The following is a 10,296-nucleotide window of genomic DNA, read 5'->3' as shown; positions in this document are numbered from 1 at the left end:
AAACAAAAAATGGTCAAAGTAACGAACTAGGGGCACAGTTGAGTCAGGCGTTCTGTCTTTTCCCCCGTCATTGACGTACTTGCCAGGAGGGCACTCCACCCACCAGAAGAAATGGCTGTGAGCTAGCGGCACCGGGTGTGGACCCGCAACTTCCTATTCATTCATTAATCACCTCGGGAAGGGACGAAAAATGAGAGAATAAAGAACAGTGAGGTGTAAGTTGAGAGAAAAGCGAGCCGGAGGGTTTTGAGAGAAAAACAGAGCTTGAGGCCCGAGTCATGCGAGAATCACAGATCAGAAAGGGTGGGAAACAATACCCAGAGAAACTGGCTTCTCGTGATCTGAGGTTCCCTATCATCGTTGACGCGTCAGTATGTCGTGTCTTTTGTTTTGTTGACCTAAACCTTTGTTTTAGGTCTCTTCCGAGCGTGTCTCGTTGTGTTTAGGTCGTGTACCCTTTCGTTTGAGTCCTCCCCGTTGTGTTCAGTTGTAGGCTCGATACCCCGGTTTGAAAAACCCTTATCTAATTTCAAAAATCGCTTATGCTCAGAATGTTGTGCCATTCTCTATATTCGATTGTGTTTCAACTTCAGCTGGTTTCACATCCGTAGTCCGTCTTGTCAGATTGGGCTGTTTGTTCGGGAGTTGCTGTGTGCAGAATGAACCGAATGCTGTGTTATGGGCTGTATGCAGATTAATCCCCAACAGAGTAAGGGCTGTGTGTCCAGAATCAGGCAGTGGGTTGCTTGGGTTATTTTGCTGTTGGTTGTTCAGTTATCTGATTATTACAGTGCAAGTGTTCAATTTTCAGACAACCGATCAATTTCATTTAAATTGCGGTGTAATATGGTGTGATGCGATGTAAAGTTTGAAATGTAAAGACATACAGATGTAAACACTTTTTTAGATAAAAAGGCTGTTTCATTTCATCATCTTTTCAAATGTACAAGTTTTGGAAACAAAAATCTGCCTGAGGCAGTACAGGGTGTCCTAACTACCAACAAAAGAGGAAACTACAAAAAAGAAAGATAACAAAAATCTCCATCCATGTCGAGCACTCCAGGGGGCCATCAGTCGGTCCTAGTCCTCTTCCTGGACGAGGGTCCAGGAGCATCATCAGCATCGTCATCAGAGCTCGAGCTAGTGCCGCCTCCGGTCTCCTCCTCTGATGACTCTGACTCCGCCTCTACCTCCGCCTCTGAATCCTCGTCATCATCATCCGGGACTGGAGCTCGCGCGCTACTCTCGACATGAGTGCGCCCCGCCTTCGTGCGGGGGAATGCTCTACCCTCCTCGTCTCTCCCTCGAGCCGGGACAGAAGGTCCAGCCGGAGCACCTCCTGCCATGGGAATCTGGAAAGGAGGCTGAAAAAGTACACAAAAGGGAAATGCATCAGAATGCTGTGAGCAGTTTATCAGTGCAGAATGCAGTATATGAGTACATTATGAGAATGCCGTGAGCAGTTTATCAATGCAGAATGCAGTGTATGAGTACAGTGAGAGAATGCCGTGAGTAGTTTATCACTGCAGAATGCAGTGTATGAGTACATTGTGTAAATGCCGTGAGCAGTTTATCAATGTAGAGTACAGTGCAGAATGCAGTGTATGCAGTGTATCAGATGCTGTGAGATCAGTGTATCAGGTGTCGTGACGTACATCAGATTATGTAAAGCAGTGCATGAATGATTTGAGGCCAGTGTTAGAAGAACATACCGGGATGCTGTAGAGGGCCAGGAGATCAAAAGTCCGCTGAAGCATCCCCATCATCGAGGCATTCATCGCCAACGACTGACGGGTGTACTCAGAAGAAGCCTGCAAAAGTGTCAGATGCATTAATATTCTGTGGAATATCAAATAAACTAAAATAAAATGACTGTACAAAATGCAGTAATACATACCGGCGGTAAATCGGGGACATTGATGAACTCATGACCAGCTGGTGGAGGGGCGAAGGGGATCTGATAGGTCGACCCACCCTGCCCTCGGAAAGTTAGTGCAGCAGGCAAGGCAGGCCAGCCAGCTCCCCGTCCTCCCGGACTCGGGCCCTCCTCCGGACTCGGGCCCTCCTCGCAGCTCCTGCTCCAACTCCCGCTCCAGCCCTAGCCGCTGGCGCCACCGACCTGGATCCCTCTACTCGACGGCCGCCGCTCAGAGGTCGCATCAGGTATGTCTGCACATACTCTCGGTAGTCGCCGATGCCTCTGAAGCCGGCCTCCTCCCAGCCAACGGTGTAATCGTCCATCTGCTCGGTCGTGAGCCTCTCGGTCTCCCTCATGTCTGCAGGAGGGTGAACCGGGACTATCTGCTCAGGTAACCCTAGGGTCTAGCGTAGGAAACGCTCCCCCAGGTACCAAGCCCGACAGACCGGGCCCTCCAGCAAGATCCGGAAACGCGAGGTCTCCTCCGCGCCGGCAAACCGATCCCGCGTCACCACCGGCAATGGAGCCCATGGCCGCCAAGTGATCTGAAAGTGACAGACAGTTTGTTATCTACTTTTTTTGAAATATACAGCGAAAAAGCGAAGCTTAAATGAACTGCAAGTAAAACATACCTCGGCGGGGGTAATGGTGTCGAAGTATCGGCGGAAGAAGCCGAATGTCTCTCGTGGCCGCCGGGTGCATCTCCCGTCAAATCGTCGTGAGAAGGGGACGACCAGAGGAGTCTCTGTGACAGGCACGGGAGCAAGCCTAGGAAAGTAGGCGTAAACCCACAACTGCAAGATAAATACCAGTGCATTTATCAGATAAAGCAGAATACAGAATAAGGCAGAAATGGCAGAGCCGTGTGTTGTGCAGTGTGTTGTGTACAGTGTACAGTGTGAGCAGTGTACAGTCAGTGTAAAGCAGAATGTATGTATGTGCCGTGTGTACAGTATACAGCAAGTATGAAGCAGACTACAGTGTGTGCAGTGTACAGAGTACAGAAAATATAGGGCAGAAATGAAAAGCGGAGAAGAAATGTACCTCCTAAGCCCGCCAATAGCCTCCGAGTAGCTGGCCGTTGCCGCGGGAAGCCGAGCTCATGTATCCATAGAGGGTGGCAAGAGCAGCGCTACCCCAATCATAATGCAAGATGTCCCGGATGTCCACCAGTGCGCTGAGAAGACAGAGAGGCACGGTGTTCGCCCGGTCGGCGAAGATGGTCGTCCCGAACAGGAACATGAGGAAGCCGCGAGCATACCTCTCCACGTCCTCCTAGGTCATCTCCGCCTCCTCCTCCAACGCGGGCTGGACCCGAAACTGGACCTCAAACCAGGAATATCGAACGAAACCTCGGCGAGCTAGGGGTGGCGCCTCCCCCAGTAGATGGACCTGAGCTGTGGTCCACTCATCCATCGCGATGTCAAAAGGGATCGGATCACCCCCCACCCCGATGCCTGTGAGCATCGAGAAATCATGAGGGGTCATCGTCATATCCCCTGCAGCAGAGAAGTGAAAAGAATCGGTGGTGTCCCACCATCTCTCCACCAGAGCAGCAAGGAGAGGTCTGCAAGTGGAGAGCCTGGAGAGTCCTCGGCAGAAGGCGCCGAAACCCGCTCGATCCACGATGCGTCGGACTGCGTCGGGGAGCTCATCATACCACTCCCGTGCACCAGTATTCCCATACCCGCGAATGGTATGGGAACCCTCCTGTAAACAGAAAATAACAATTGCAAGACAACATTCAAAATGTAGTTTTGAAAGAACAGATATAGCATGTATGCAAGTTTGTCAGATTCAGACAAATACTGGGTGCCAGTGTGTATGCAATGAAATACAGTGAGTGCAGTGTGTTTGAGTGATTCAGGGCTAGTGCAGTGTGTGTGCATGTGTCAGTCTCAAGCAGATATCAGTTGTATGTATGTTTACAATCAACTACAGTCTACAGCATATCAGTTTTCAGCAGTTAAAGAATACAACTAGCTATGACAGTTTTGTATCCTACATTACGAAAAATAAAGCAGAAGACAAAGAGTTACCTCGGAAGTGCCGAATGAAAGGTGGGAGGTAGGCTCACGCAGTAGTAGCTCAGGAGCCACATTCCTCTTGAAGCTCCGGAACTGACGCAGGCCGTCGGGGGGCAGAACATGGATCGCCGGTCGGTAGGTCACCAGGTCAAACGGGCACTCGCTCAGTGGTAGGAGCTCGACCCCGGGATCCATCTCGTGGTCCGGGGGAGTCCCGCCACGTGGAATATCGTCCGCCATATCCGAGATGATGAGAAAATGGCCGGAGGAAGGAAAACCGGGCCGGAATACGAAGAGTCAACCGAAAAGTCGACTCCCGAGAGGGTCGGGAATGGCCGGAAAGACCGGAATGTGAAAAGGCACGGAAATGAAGAGGAAAACAAGGGGAACAAACCCCGAAAAGGTGGGAACGCCAAACGAGGCACCGAAACAAAAATGTGATCGGTTGAAAATGTCCGAAACGCGAAGGAAATCGCGAATTCGACGACGAAACGGGCGTAGAACGCGAAGAAACGGGCGAAAAGAGAGAGAGAAACACTCTAGAGAGAGAGAGCAAGAGATTTCGACGGTAGGGAAGTGAGGAATAGGGTTTTGAAACCCTATTTTAAAACACCCAAGGTGAAAAGTCAAAACTGCCCCGCATCAGCAACTGTTTGCCGGTCAGCAATGTTTTGTGCCGGCCGGCACTTTTTTGTGCCAATGGACTTATTTTTATGCCGGCGGCAAGCCGGTGGCCTCCCCTTTCAGCCGGTGGGGTTCCCACAGCCTTGTTTAGGCCATTTGAGAAGTTTTTGGTCTTCATAGCTCAGAAAGTGCAAGAAAGTGCATCTCCGTTGCTCAACCGGCCTCCGTTTTGACTTCCAACTGCATCTGCCGTGCGTAGCACTCCAACCCATGCAGGGTGTATCCTTTTCGTATCCTTTTTACTTTTACAAGGTCCAAAAGTTGCCCCATGTGTATCGCATATCAATCGCACTGTTTTGTGCATTTCAAATTATCGCATTGTTTTGTGCATTGTATTTCAATCGCACTGTTTTGTGCATTTCAAACCATCGCACTGTTTTGTGCATTTCAAATTATCGCACTGTTTTGTGCATTTCAAACCGTCGCACTGTTTTGATCATTTCAAACGTCGCACTGTTTTGTGCATTTCAAACAATCGCACTGTTTTGTGCATTTCAAATCGCCGCACTGTTTTGTGCATTGTATTTCAACCGCGCTGTTTTGCGCATCGCACTGTTTTGTGCACCTCAATTGCATCTTTCATGCATCCATTCGCGCTATCTTGCGCATCTTGCTTGTACTTGTTAGTACATTGCATTGTTTTGAGTGCAAACCGGCTTCGCGTAGCGTATAAGTCCAACTTTCAAAACCGGCTTCGCGTAGCGTATAAGTCCAACTTTCAAAACCGGCTTCGCGTAGCGTATAAGTCCAACTTTCAAAACCGGCTTCGCGTAGCGTGTAAGTCCACTTGTATCATTTTTGCATCTTATGAGGCACACGTATCTCATTTCTTTTATTTTGCATTCCGTGTGGCCTGTGTGTCACACTTACATTTTGCGCAATGGTCTGGCGAGACCTTAAACACGTACGGTCTAGGAGACCTTAAATCCTTGGAAGGTGCAAGACCTTTAATGCATTGGTGTGCGCACTATTGCTTTGTACATGTCTTAAGCCGCGTGTTGTCGCGCATTCCATGCAACATGCATCACTTGCATCATTTGCATTTCAAAAAACAAAAACAAAAAAAAAAACATGCATAGTCATGCATACATTTTGCATCCCGGTCTAGGAGACCTTAAATCCTCTAAAGGTGCAACTCCTTTGGTGTTTGTCGTGCCCGAACGACTTTTGGTGGTCTGGTAAAGCTACCTGCCTATGTTCACGGTGAGTTCCTAGAAGACCAACTGGGATGGTGGAAACTAGAGTTCGAATGGCTTATGCCTAGAACGCAAAGGTTCGGGAGTTCCGAGACTAAAGTCTGGTTTAAATACCCAAGGGTGTATCCTCGGCTTGAAATCTGTATGGAAACCCCATAGATTGAGGCAGCTTGTCTGCGCCTCAGTTCTGGATACTGAACCAACCTAGTATATCGCCCTATTGGTAAGATAGGGAAAACTGCAAACATAGTCATTGCATCATAGTGCATTGTCATGCATTTCCATTGTAGCTTGCATGCATTCATTGCATTTTCCCCAATAGATCGCATCATAGTGCATTGTCATGCATTTGCATTGTAGCCTGCATGCATTCATTGCATCGCCTTCCGCCTATGGCTTGCGCCTTTCCAGGTTGAGCTTGGTCTGGTATGTGCCCTTACTTTTCATGTTAAAACACAGTTCTGCATGTGTATCGCGCCGATTCCACGCTGATATGTTGGTTGAGGGTTGCGGCACCTTTTCTGTGTTACACATGGCTCGTATGTGTACATGCCTTTCCTAGGCAAGATTTGGTTTGGCTTGCGTACCATATCCATTGTATCCATATCCATTCCATTGCATATTTGTAGATATTGCATTGTAGATTGCATGCATTCATTGCATCACCTTCCGCCTATGGCTTACGCCTTTCCAGGTTGAGCTTGGTCTGGTATGTGCCCTTACTTTTCATGTTAAAACACAGTTCTGCATGTGTATCGCGCCGATTCCACGCTGATATGTTGGTTGAGGGTTGCGGCACCTTTTCTGTGTTACACGTGGTTTGTATGTGTACATGCCTTTCCTAGGCAAGATTTGGTTTGGCCCGCGTGCCATATTCATGTATTACATTGTAGTGTAATTTTTGCATCCGACATTAGGATCGTAGTCCTTTCTCTAGCCGGTCGTTTCCCCACTTATGTCAATTCCACCCAATACTTGTTCTTGCGTCTGTCTACAATGCTCATAGTTCAGTTGACCGTTCTATGGTAGACAGACTTGTTATCTCCATCAATCTATTTGACATAGGTGTGGTTTCGAACCGCTCGTTATTGGATCACGATTCAAATGCTTTGCATGTAGCTTGCATTGTTTCAATTACATTGCATCTTCATTTGCATTATTTATACATTGTTTTGTATATATTGCATTTCGTTTTGCATCCACATTTGCATTGTCATGCATGTTGCTAACGATATTGTACCTGTTAAGTTTGTTTTCTTTTCAGGCACGATATTGTATGTACGGTTCATTTGAGGCTGGTGTAACCAGACGAGCCGCACAGGTATTGTATCTCCGGGTGAGACGTATTGAGAATTCCATAATTCTCTTACATCCTTTCTGCATTGTAGTGTAGTTTGGTATGCTAGCTTAAAACTGTCACATGTTTGCTTCATTACAGCGTTATTTGCATGATCATAAGTTATGTCCGGCTCTGTGCATTGTCTTGCATTTTGCCCCCGCCTTCGGGCGCATATCTTGTTTGTCTTGCATGTTTGTCTAAGTCTTCGGCCTTGTCAAAAATGGGTCGTCTCTTGGCTTTGACATTCACTCCCGTCATTGTTATGACTTTCGAGTTCTGTCAAAGAGGGGCAACTGTAGACACCCCATTTTTGACCGTCCTCAAGACTTGGACGTCACCGTTTGAACACTCGGTGATTATCCATGTTTGTGTTCGTTTGGAGTTCCCGGAGGCCTCGGCTCGCGTGCCTTGCCTCAGGATCTGCGAACTCGACCGTTTAGTGTCTAGTTTTGCACCAAACACTTGTGTTTTGCCTTGCAAGGGCAGGGTAGGGCTTGTAGACCATCCCCACCCATCACCGGCAGTGGCTAGAGGCCACCGGCTAGTTTTTGCTGCCACCGGCAATGTATATTGCCGGCCGGCACTATTTGTTGCCGGTCAGCACTTTTTAGTGCCGGCCGGCACTCTTTTTGGCCAAGATGGCATTTTTGGCCGGCCGATTGCTGTTCATCTTCTTTTGCATATATTTTTAGACAGCTGTCTTGCTTTTGCATCCCTCCATACACGTGTATGGAGGGATCTCCCTCTTGTAAAGCTTGTCTTGTAAGCTTTACAAGACATATAGAGAGAGGCTCTCTCTTAAGGCAAGAGAGAGGACTTAGGTTAGAGTTGAGATATTTTGAGAGCAAAAATAGCCATTGTTGAGCTCTGGTTCTAGGGTTTGAGTGACATACATTTTCTATCTCTCTTTCCCTCTCATTTGTGCACTAGGTGTTTTGTGTCTTACTATTGCACACAAACACCTAGTGTTTCACCTTCCTTTGGCTCTTGAGGTTCTCAAAGACTGGTTTTGAAGTTTTGGTGTGGGATCCAAGCTAAAGGAGGCCATTGGAGCACCATTTGTGGAGGGATCATCAAGGGTAAGAAACTTACACCTTTATTCCCCCTTTTTGCATTGATTTTCTACCTATCTTAGAGCTTTTTTTGTGCTTATTGTATAACATAAAAAAGTTCTATTTTTAGGCCCTCTTTATTGTTTATTAAGATTGTTTTGTTGTTTGAGGGTGGTTGACCCCCCTTAGGCCTTGAAAGGCCTCATTTTGAGCCATTTTGTGCTAGCTCCGGGATTTTGGTGTTGAGGTCTCTTCACCACTGAAATCTTGAGGGATTTCAGTGGTGAAGATGATGCTTTGAAGTCCCAAGAAGGAGAGGGTCACCCCCTCTCCTTGTTGTCCTTGAAAAGGGCATGTTTTGGCCTCTTGAGAGAGCATTATGCTTGAGTGTGTGTTGAGCATGTTTGGGCTGTTTTTCATGCTTATATATCCATAATATAACATGATTTTAAATTGGTTTTGGTACTCCATGCATGCTTAGTATAGTTGCCTTGTAATGCCTTGTTATGCCATAACATGTCTTAGGTTGTTAGCCTTTGTTGGAGCATGTTTTAGGCTTAGTCTTGTGAAGATTATGTGCATATTTTGCCATGTTTTAGGTCTGTCCATGAGTGTTTGGGTTGATTTTGGCATGCTTGATATAGCTCCTTTGTATTTGGGCTTGTTGGCCTTGAGTATGTGCATGTGTAGCATGACATCTTTGCATCGATTTGGTGATTTGGGGTCACTTTATATGTTATTTCAGTCCCATTTCCATGCTTGTTTGATTGCCTTGCATGCATCTTTAATGCCTCTTAAGCTTGTGTAGCAATGCTCCATGTTTTGGTGTTTATGCATGCCTTTGTTTTTTGGGTCACTTAGATGCCATCTAAGTAGTCCTTTAGCTTTGTTTTAACATGCTAAACCTCTGATTTTGGTCCTTCCTTTCATGCAATGTTTGGTCTTGCTAAGTGTAGTTCAATGCCCCATTGGTTTGCTTTGAACACTTAGGCCATTTGGTGCATGCTTGGCTTGATTTGTTGCTTGGTTTGGCACCATGTATGAGCATGATTTTCAGAGCTTATGTTGCATGCTTTTAGTCCATGAATGCCTCTTTCAAGTGTGCTTCAATGTTGCTTGCTTTGTGCCTAAGTGTTGGGTCTTAACATGTGTATGTGTGCATGTGTGCTTAGCATCCATTTTGGGCATTATTGGCTACTGTTTTAGGCCTTATTAGAGCTGCCTAATTCATGCATAAGTCCATCTTTCCATCTATTTGCATTGCCATATGTATGCTTGTATGCTTGCATAAGCTTGCCCCCATGCCATGTTGCATCCTTAGCTTGTATGCTTAGGTTGCATTGCATTTTGCATGCATTCCTTGTCCCTTGATTTGGTGATAGGGATTAGGACTTTGGTTTGATTTGGTTTGCATGCATTTGAAATCAAAGTTGCATACTTGGTTCTTTGGGCCATCATGCATGGAAATGCGTGATTCGTGGTCCGAGAATCGAGGCACATGCCCCTTTGAGTCATTATCATGATAAGGGACATGGTTGGTGCATATATGCCTTGAATTGTGCTGTCATGCTTTGCCTTGCCCTCTGTTGCTGTCATTTGCAGATTCTGCAGGAACACTCTACCGACCGGCAGTGTAAGGTGCCGGCCGGCAACAATTTCTCTGCCGACAGCTTCATTTTGTGCCGATGGCCACACACCACTGCCGGTGGTAATTCCACTCAGCCGGTGGTACTCCCCAGTGTCCAGGGATGCAATCCTGAGGTTTTGACAGCCTCCAGAGGAGTGAAGGAAGGAAAACAGAGGCAGCCTATGCATGGCGGCGTGTTTCCCGAGGTGTTTTTTTTCTGTTTTAATTAATTTATTTAATTCGTTAATTAAATTAATTTGTAATATTAATTAGCTTGCGTAGTTAATTAATCTGTAATATTTATTCGATCCCTCCGAGTGAGGGTAAAGATGTAATAAGTGTGCGTGAGTGTGTGTATGTCTTCCAACCTCACGTCTTTCTTACCTTTTATTTACCTGCTTATGATGGTAGATTAGGGCACGTTTAATTTAGCATACCTTATGCTATGCATGC

This window comes from Camellia sinensis, chromosome 6 (genome assembly GCF_055761805.1).
Source record: "Camellia sinensis isolate YWXY chromosome 6, ASM5576180v1, whole genome shotgun sequence".
NCBI classification, from domain to species: domain Eukaryota; kingdom Viridiplantae; phylum Streptophyta; class Magnoliopsida; order Ericales; family Theaceae; genus Camellia; species Camellia sinensis.
The sequence above is the reverse complement of the archived record's forward strand: the minus strand, read 5'-3'. Positions refer to the sequence as shown.